The following is a 9,069-nucleotide window of genomic DNA, read 5'->3' as shown; positions in this document are numbered from 1 at the left end:
GTGAACAGTGTATATGCCCTAGAGCATATTCACTGTCATTTCAGAGTGGGTTCAACAAGAATACTTGCGAAGCTGCACTGGGCCAGCCATCTGTAGCCCAGGGCCCAGTGACTCTAATACCTGGGACTTCTCACTGCTGCGTGCTGAGCATTTCTGTTCAGAGAGAGTCCCAGAGCAGCATCAGCACCATCAATCTTGCTACACCTCTCACTCTCAGTGGAAATCAACAAAAAGATACTGATAAACAAACAAAAACCCTAAACATCCCAGTCAGGCTTTGATATCTCAGCTCGCCTTTTCTAAAGCCATATCAAAGAATACCTTTCTTTTTAAATATTTTTTTTAATTTTATAATTACAATTAATATATAATATTATATTAGTTTCAGCTGTACAACAGTGATTGATCCTTGTTATAGCTTTTGTTTTAAAGTCTATTTTGTCTGGTATAAATATTGCTACCCCAGCTTTTGTTTGTTTGTTTGTTTTCTATTTTCATAAAGTCTCTTTTCCCATCCCTTTACTTTCAGTGTGTGTGTGGATGTCTTTGGATCGTAACTGAATTTCTTGTAGGCAGCATATTTAAGGGTATTGTTTTCTTATCCATTCAGCCACTCTCTGTCCTTTGATTATTTAATCCATTTAGATTTAAAGTAATTGTTGATAGATACATAAGTAATGCTAGTTTGTTATTTATATTTTTGATCTTCTTTTTATTTTTTCTTATAGAACTCTCTTTAACATTTCTTGTAACACTGGTTTGGTGGTACAGAAATTTTAAAGATGTTAATTTTCTTATCCATGAGCATCATATATGCTTCTGATTATTTGTATCTTCAATTTTTTCCTTCACTGACATAATTTTCCTAGCGCAGGTCTTTACCTACTTGATTAGATTAATTTCTAGGTATCTTTTGATGCAATTGTATGTGGGATCATTTTTTCTTAATTTCTTTTTCTAATAGTTCATTATTGGTGTATAAAAATGAAACCAATTTCTGAATATTAATTTTGTATCTTGCTACTTTATTTAATTCATTTATCATTCTAAGAGTTTTTTGGTGGAATCTTTAAAGTTTTCTCTATATAGTATCATGTCATCTGCAAATAGTGACAGTTTTACTTCTTCCTTTATAATTTAGATGATCTTATTTCTTTTTCTTGCCTGACTACTGTGGCTAGGACTTCCAAAACTATGTTGAATAAAAGTGGTGAAAGTCTTGTCTTATTCTTGGTCTTAAGGAAAACGCTTTTAAATTTTCACCATTCACTATGACATTAGCTGTAATTTTGTCACATATAGCCTTTATTACTGAGAGGTTTTTTCGTAAATGGATACTGAATTTTGTCAAATGCTTTTTCTGCATTTATTGATATGAACATATGATTTTTATCTTTCAATATGTCATGTTGTGTGTCACATTAATTGATTTGCAGATATTGAATCAACCTCGCATCCCAGTAAGAAATCCCACTTGATCATGGTGTATGATCTTTTTAATCTTTGGTTTGCTAAAAGAGCCTCAGGCAGTATATGAGTTGGGTGAGGTAGGGTCGTAGGGAATCACCAGATGGGGCAAGTAGTATCCCCCAGGTTAGTGAAAATTCAGATTTGTTGCTAGTGCTGAGCCTACAGCTACTTGCAAAAGTCTCAGACCACACCAAGGCCACCTGGGGCCTGCAGACCTCTGAGAAATGTTCAAGAAATACTGCAGCTTGGGCATGAGCTGGTTACCTACCAAAAAACAGTCTTCCAAGGTGTATGAAATGAGGCCAGTTGATTATTGCTAAGCTTCCTGCCAAGAGTGAGGGGTGGGGCCTGTTGCCCAGTAACCAAATTTTCATCAACAATTTGGGAGTTGGGCAGGGCGAGGTCTCAGGTAATTACCAAGATTAAGTTAGTGGAGCTCACCAGGCCAATGCAAATTCAGATTTGGCCTTGTGGGTTGAAAGCTCAACACAGGCAAGATGGCACCCACCATAGGCTGCACAAGAAGTAGGCTCAATAAAGGTACAATGGTGGCTGACCCTCCAGTCCTTGCTCTGAAGCCACACAACTCAGTTCTTTCCTGTATGTCTCTGGCACTTCCTGAGCTGCTGTCCCTCTGCCGGAACCCAGGGTGAGTGCTTGTGAGTGAGTTAGTCTATGTGTGGTCCCTTTAAGGGGATGTCTGGGTTTCCAGCTGTCTTCCATCTTATTTGGGTGGACAGAATACCCACTAATTTTCACAGCCATATTTTGTGGGAAGTCTTCTTCCTAGCACTGGAACTCTGGGCTGCAGAGCCCCGGTGTGGGGCTGGGGGCCCTTGCTCCTCTGTGGGGACTTCCACAGCTGAGATATTCTTCCTAATGCTCAACCACCACAAGTGGGTGTGGAACTAGCTCATTTTGTGTCTCCTCTTTTCCTACCACTCTCAATGTAGCCTCTTTATTGTATTTCCAGTTAGAGGAGTTCTGTTCAGTTAGTCTTCAGATGGTTCTCAAGGTTGATTATTTCACAATTTAGTTGTAATTTTAGGGTGGTCATGGGAAGAGGCATACATATCATTTACCTACTTTGACATCTTCTAAAGTATTTTAAATAGGAAAAGTCCAGGTGTTTAAGTTGTAATTAAGACTAAATCCTAAATTTCCTATGTTACCTTTGGAAAATCATTTAAATACCCTGGGCCTCAGTTTTCTTATCTTTAAAATGACTTTCAAACTTTTTAGAACTTTATTAAGAGAATCCATTACTTGGTTTGTGTTTCAAAAAACAGTAATAAATAATAATCATGACTGTCATTGAAACTGAGTGGCTCTGGATACAATGCATGCTCACTGTAACCCCTTAAGAAAAATATTCATCAAATTCTTGGTTGATCTTCTATTGCTTGGTAACCTTTCCTTAAAGGGAGCTGGTATCTATTTGGATTTCACTGAAGCAGAGGAGTTCTCTGACTCTGGGTGTCTACCATTTTTTTGACCAAACTTTGACTAAACTTTATGTTTTGTTAAGTTGAATATTTAAGGAACATAAGAACAGTTGATTTTCAGAGACAAAATACACTGAACATATAAAATGCACTACCTACCTATTATGTTCTTAGGCTGACTTGTGCCTTACTTGAGAATGAGCAATGGAACAATAATCTCTACAAAGAATCCTATGTTTTGTTTGTTTGTTTGTTTCTTTGTTTCTTTGTTTGTTTGTTTCTGCAAATGGAGCCATAAGCGCAAAGCAACACCTTTACATTTCTGAGGTGCATATATGAAGGTCTAAATTTGCAGTGGTGTCCCATCAAGTTGTGGGGAGGCAGGGGATAAGAAGCTGTAATGAATTCAGCTACATTCATGTGACTCAAGATTATAAGAGATGTATACAAGATTTCAAACTCTGCTTAAAGGAATTGAATGCTTAATAAAAACTTGGCCTTAAATACCTGTTCCAGCTCTAGAATCTTCAGTTTCTTGCATGTAAAATGGGACAATAATCTCTACCTCACATAGCTGATGTGAAGATTGACATTAGATGTCCAATGAATGTTTCTTCATACACAAATGTGTCTTCTACCATAAGACGAGGGAATCAGAAAGGATTAGATGAAAAGAAATTCGAGGGGTCTAGTGCTGACTCTTTCAGGGTAGGATGTTGTTAATGAGCCACAGTTTTAAATAAAGATGTGGAGGACTTTCAACAATAAAGTATAAATGGCAGGTTCTTTCAAGAAGTAATAAGTATGTTCTTCTCAGAAATACTACGAGGACATGAAAGTGCCAACCATTATGTATGCATAACTGGAATCTAATCATGAGAAAACACCAGCAAACCCAAATAAATGTACAAAGTGGCCTGTACTCTTAAAAATTATCAAAGTCAGGAAAGACGATGGTTGAGGAACTGTTCCAAATTAAAGCAGTCTAAAGTGACATGACAACTAAATGCAATATATGATCTTGGAATGAATTCTAGGCTGGAAAAAATAGCTACAAAGACATTATTGAAGTTTTTGACAAAATTTAATTATGGACTTTGAATTATATAATAAAATTTTATCAAAATTAAATTTTCTGATTCTTATAATTATACCATAATTATGTAAAATAATGTGTTATTTCTAAGAAATCTATAGTGAAGTATTTATTGGTAAATTATTTGAGACAAAGTTATAGGCATTGTAGCTTCATCTCAAATAGTAAAGAAAAAGAATGGTAGAATAAATGGGGCAAATAATAAATTAATTGGTCAGTATGGATAAAGTGTGAATCATTGCAACTTTTCTCTAAGTTTGAAATTAAATAAAATATTAAAAATTTAAAAACAGCATGAGAGACATGAAGACAGTACAGAACTGTGACAAGGGGTACACAACAGATGCACCTGACATCTTAGGTTGAAGAATGGGTCAGAGAGGAACTAACATATAAGCTGTGATAAGAAGAATAAGTCATTTTTTAAGTGAAGTGCTGTGGTGGGGAGAAATGTTATACAAGGAGCAGCATATAAGGACTGAAGTCAAATGAGAAGAGCATGATGGATTTGAGTAATTGAATATACGAAGAGGGAAGTGGTGAGCAATAGAGCTGGAAATGCAGTCTGTATCCAGATCATAGTGGGCCTTCTGGGGAATAAATATTTGAAAGGAGGCTTGCAAAACCTTATAGGATGTGAGGAAAAGTTAACATTTTTTTTGTCTGTGGTTTTCTGAAAAAAAGATTTTTAGATTTTCTGGCTGTAGGCTTTTTGTGGGGGTGAGGAGAAGTTTTCTTGAGATTATTTATGGATATAATTGACTAAGAAAAGAGGGTAGGGAAAAACTTTAAACATTGCTTCACACATAGATTCCAAATCTTTAGACGTTCTCTACCACATAGAACAGTACCATATCACCAGGGATAGAAGGCATGGGTTTCAAGACAAAGCTCTGTTTTCAATGAAATCACAAAGATAGAGTTGGGAGATATGCCCCTCAGCATAGGAAGCACTCTGGTGTGCAGATTTTAGTCTTTGGGATAGATAGTTTAGAACAGAGAATAAAAATTAGAATGGCCATAGCTACTAGGCGGGTTAACATAAATAAATAAAGTAAATCAGATGCAAGAAAAGCAATACACGGTTCAAACAAGATGTCATAGACTAATATCTCCTTGTTCTTCCTGTAAACAGGGCGTATACTAAATATAACTATAAACCCTGGAAATGATATAAGGTAGAACCCAAAGACAGATCTAAAATGTGGAAAGAAGAAGGTGGACTGGTTAAGCACACCAAGACTAAAGAAACAAAAGCAGCAGAGTGCCTCAAGACACCACTCAACAGAAGAGGACAATCCAGGCCCAGCACCTTTCAACCCTTAATCTGAGAGAGGAAGTGGTTCAAGTAGATTCATTGCTTCCCTAAATGGAACAGTGGTCTTATCAACACAATGTACTCCCTTTAGCACCAGTAAAAGGAATAGATAGGAAGCCCCACTGACAATAACATCAGGGGGAAGCACTCTCATATGCTGCTGGGACAGATACTCCCCTCTGTTATACCAGGCAGCTGGTCGGCACCAGCTGGGAGAATCCTGCCATAACAATACCCAGCTAGGAAGTGGTCTTTTTCCAAATGGACCAGAGAACTCTTTCTCCCTCTAAAAAATACTTGACAGCTGAATGGTACTGGCAGTGGAGATCCCACCATAACAAGTGGTCCAGACAGTGAAGCAATCCCTGTTCCTGATGAGCCTGAGACTATGCTCACCTACATAGAGACACTGAGTGATATTGGCAGGAGGAATCACACCACCATAAGCAGCGCAGCCACGGATGGTCTCTTTATTCCTTCACTTACCTAGAGAGACTCTTTTTACCCTCTCATGCAGCATCAACAAGGATTAGAGCGAGCCTTAGTGATGCCAGACAAACCAAACAAACCAAAATAGTATTACAAAGTCTTAGAAAATTAAATTGCCATTGGAACCACAGCCCACAAAAGCAGGCTATGACCTGTATGCTAAACCTAAACAGAATGACTGCTTGCTACAATAAATATTGAAATAGTATGCAGTCTTCTAACAGAATAGTTTAAATGTCCAGAAAACACTAGAAAGTGACCCATCATACCAAGGCCAGGAAAATGATAAAAATGAGTGAGAAAAGAAGTGAACTAACAGCAGGGTGAACCAGATACTGGAATTATCTGGCAAGGATTTTGAAGCAGCCATTATAAAAATACTTCCACAAGCAATTAAAAATTCTCTTGAAACAAATGTTAAAATAAAAAACCTTACCAAAGAAATGGAATTTATTTTTAATGGAAATTAAAGCAAAAAACAAGGAAAAATATAATGACTAAAATTGAAAAAAAAAAAAAAAAACTTATTGAATTGGCTCCATAGTAGAGTGAAGATGATCCCGGAAAAAATAATTGAGCTTATAGTCAAAATTTACCTAATCTGAACAACAGAGAGAAAATAGACTGGGAAAAAATGAACAAATCTGTGGAGATCTGACAGACAATGAAACAAGAGTCAAAGTTCCTATTAACAGAGTTTTAGAAGGAGAGAAGGGAGTGGGGCTGAAAGAATATTTGAAGAAATAATGGCTGAAACTTCCTGAATTTGGAAAATATACAAGCCTTCCGATTCAAGAAAATAAATGAATCCCAAACAAGATAAATCTCCAAAGAAATCCATGCCAAAACACATTATAAACTTCTGAAAATCAATGGTTCAAATGTGATCATAAATATCAAGTGATATTCTGCTGCAGTGTCAAAGTATAATAAGAAATAGTGGAGACTGTGGTGAAGTGGAAAGTATATGTGCCATTTAAAGGGACAGCTACTGTTCAGCTCCAGCTAGTTAAATATATGAGAAATCATACCCGATTTCGTCGTGTGAAATCTTTAAGTGTAAGCAACTAATTCTTTACATCTTAAGTCAGTCTGCCAGTTTGTAGTGAGACGAAGTAGTGACTTTGGAATTAGACATGAGTTTGAATCTTTACTATACCATCTTAGACAAATCCATAAACTTTTTGAGTCTCAAGGTCCTCATAAAATTTTAATAAAGAATCTAATTCTTTTTCTTTTAATATTTGAGTTCTGGCAACTTTTAAGCCTGACCTTTCCCTCTTCTCCTTCTACCCCACATCTGGGAAAGCTAATAAGAAAGCCAAGGTGCTCCCTCCTATGGTGCCATAGAAGATTCAGATCATTCAAGCCCCTGTACATGAGTAGGAACCCTCACACAAGCTCACCACTACCCACAATAAAAATCCCAAGCTAGTATCTTTTCCCTACTCTCTCAAGCGATTTTCAGACCAGCTTGAGAAATCTTCTCTACTCTCCCAGAAAGCCTCATTATGTAACTAATGAAGTTTTTCATAACCTCTTGGTCTATCAGTCTCTATATCTGGACAAAATTTTGGATGAAATTCTCTCTGTGTCTGTAGAGTGCTACGACAAATAAAAAGCATAATATTTACACTGTAAAGTTTATGTAAGAAACAAATAATGTCTAAAAGATCCCTTAGCTACAGTGAATGCTCAGTACAGAAATTACCATAGTGACTAGTATTAGTGAATAGAAGTTTCCCCAGGCCCTCTTTTTACTTTTCAAAAATATGTCCTTTCCTTTCTTTCAAAAACAGTTGAACATTTCTGTGGCTTTCAGACCAAGGGACTCAACAGAAGCAAGATCAGCCACCAGGGATCAGACCTACTACGGCTTGCATACAATCCTTATGCTATGTTTCCATTGCATGCTCTCAAACTTGCTCTGGTGTACTCATTCAGAATACCTAGAGAAAACTTGAGACAAAGCTGATCTACAGATGGTTCTCTTTTTTTGGCCCACACAGTGTTTTTTTTTTTTTTTTTTTAAATACTGTTGCCAATATGTTAAAATCAGGAGATATATAAAAATCTGGGTTTCTAGTTCTCTTGAAAATTTGGAAGATCTGGCATCATTGTACTTATGTTTCTGCTTAGGTAAATAGCAGCTGCCACCCTTATATAGAATGTGAGTTCTCCATTTCACTTGAGTCCCCATTGTTCCATATTATTTCCATCATTAAGGTGCAATGTCAAATGTCATTTATCATTATCACTTTACTATTGATTTTTCTAGTAATTGAGAATCATTTGCTACATCAGTTTATAACAAAAGTAGAAAATATAGGATAGACCAGGAAGGTTACTTTTTTCGAGAAAAATAGAAAACAGTTAAACCCAGCCTGCTACACTCAATGATATAATCTCCCTGATCCCCAATAAAATCCCTGAGGATATCTGTTTTACTCTTTTATTTTTAAAAGAAGATCCTTAGATTTCCTGAGGAAGTTTTATAAAAGTTCGTATTCTCTTCTTGCAAACTGAGATTGCAGGAATTACCTGTAAGCTAAAACGGTTATTAGAGCCAGTGAGGGATGTTTTTGTTGTTATTTATTTTAATGAGAGTTGTCAGAGAAAATCAAAGTTACCTCTTTTGTATAATTATACAATTATTTAAATTGAAGACCCAATGGGGCATTAATTAGAGTTCTACCCAATATATATTTAATTATTGTACATATCAATTGCTATAAGACATTTCAAAAGGATAAAAGGTAAATTATTTTCATTGTTCTTTGGCCTCCTGATTTATGACTTAATTTTATTTTAGCCATTGCTTAATATTCAAACATATGTTCACTGAATTTCACTGTTTCATTTTGTTTCAAACTTTAGACTCAAAAGAGCTTTATATAAAAACCAGAAAACTTAAGATTCTTGGGTTTCTGGTCCATGGGATACAATTTTCCAAATGCTACAAGGAAGCCCTAGGGCAAGACCTGTCTGAAATATGACTTCCAACAGCCTGCTATGATGGACAGAATTATGCAATTCAGTCTTTCTTTTAGATTAAAACATAGAAGTTACCTACAAATGTAAACCTAATAAGGTTAGGTATCAATGGGTACCCTTTCAAAATCATACATCCTAAATTAATATGACCTAAGACTGGTTGGATAGTGATTTGTGATGTGAATTGTGGGTAAAGAAAAGGGATTTAAAATCTAGAATCCTGCAGTTTTAAAAAAATCAATAAAAATCATCTAGTC

This window comes from Pteropus alecto, unplaced genomic scaffold, assembly GCF_000325575.1.
Source record: "Pteropus alecto unplaced genomic scaffold, ASM32557v1 scaffold207, whole genome shotgun sequence".
In the NCBI taxonomy this organism is placed as follows: domain Eukaryota; kingdom Metazoa; phylum Chordata; class Mammalia; order Chiroptera; family Pteropodidae; genus Pteropus; species Pteropus alecto.
This window is presented reverse-complemented; position numbering follows the sequence as displayed.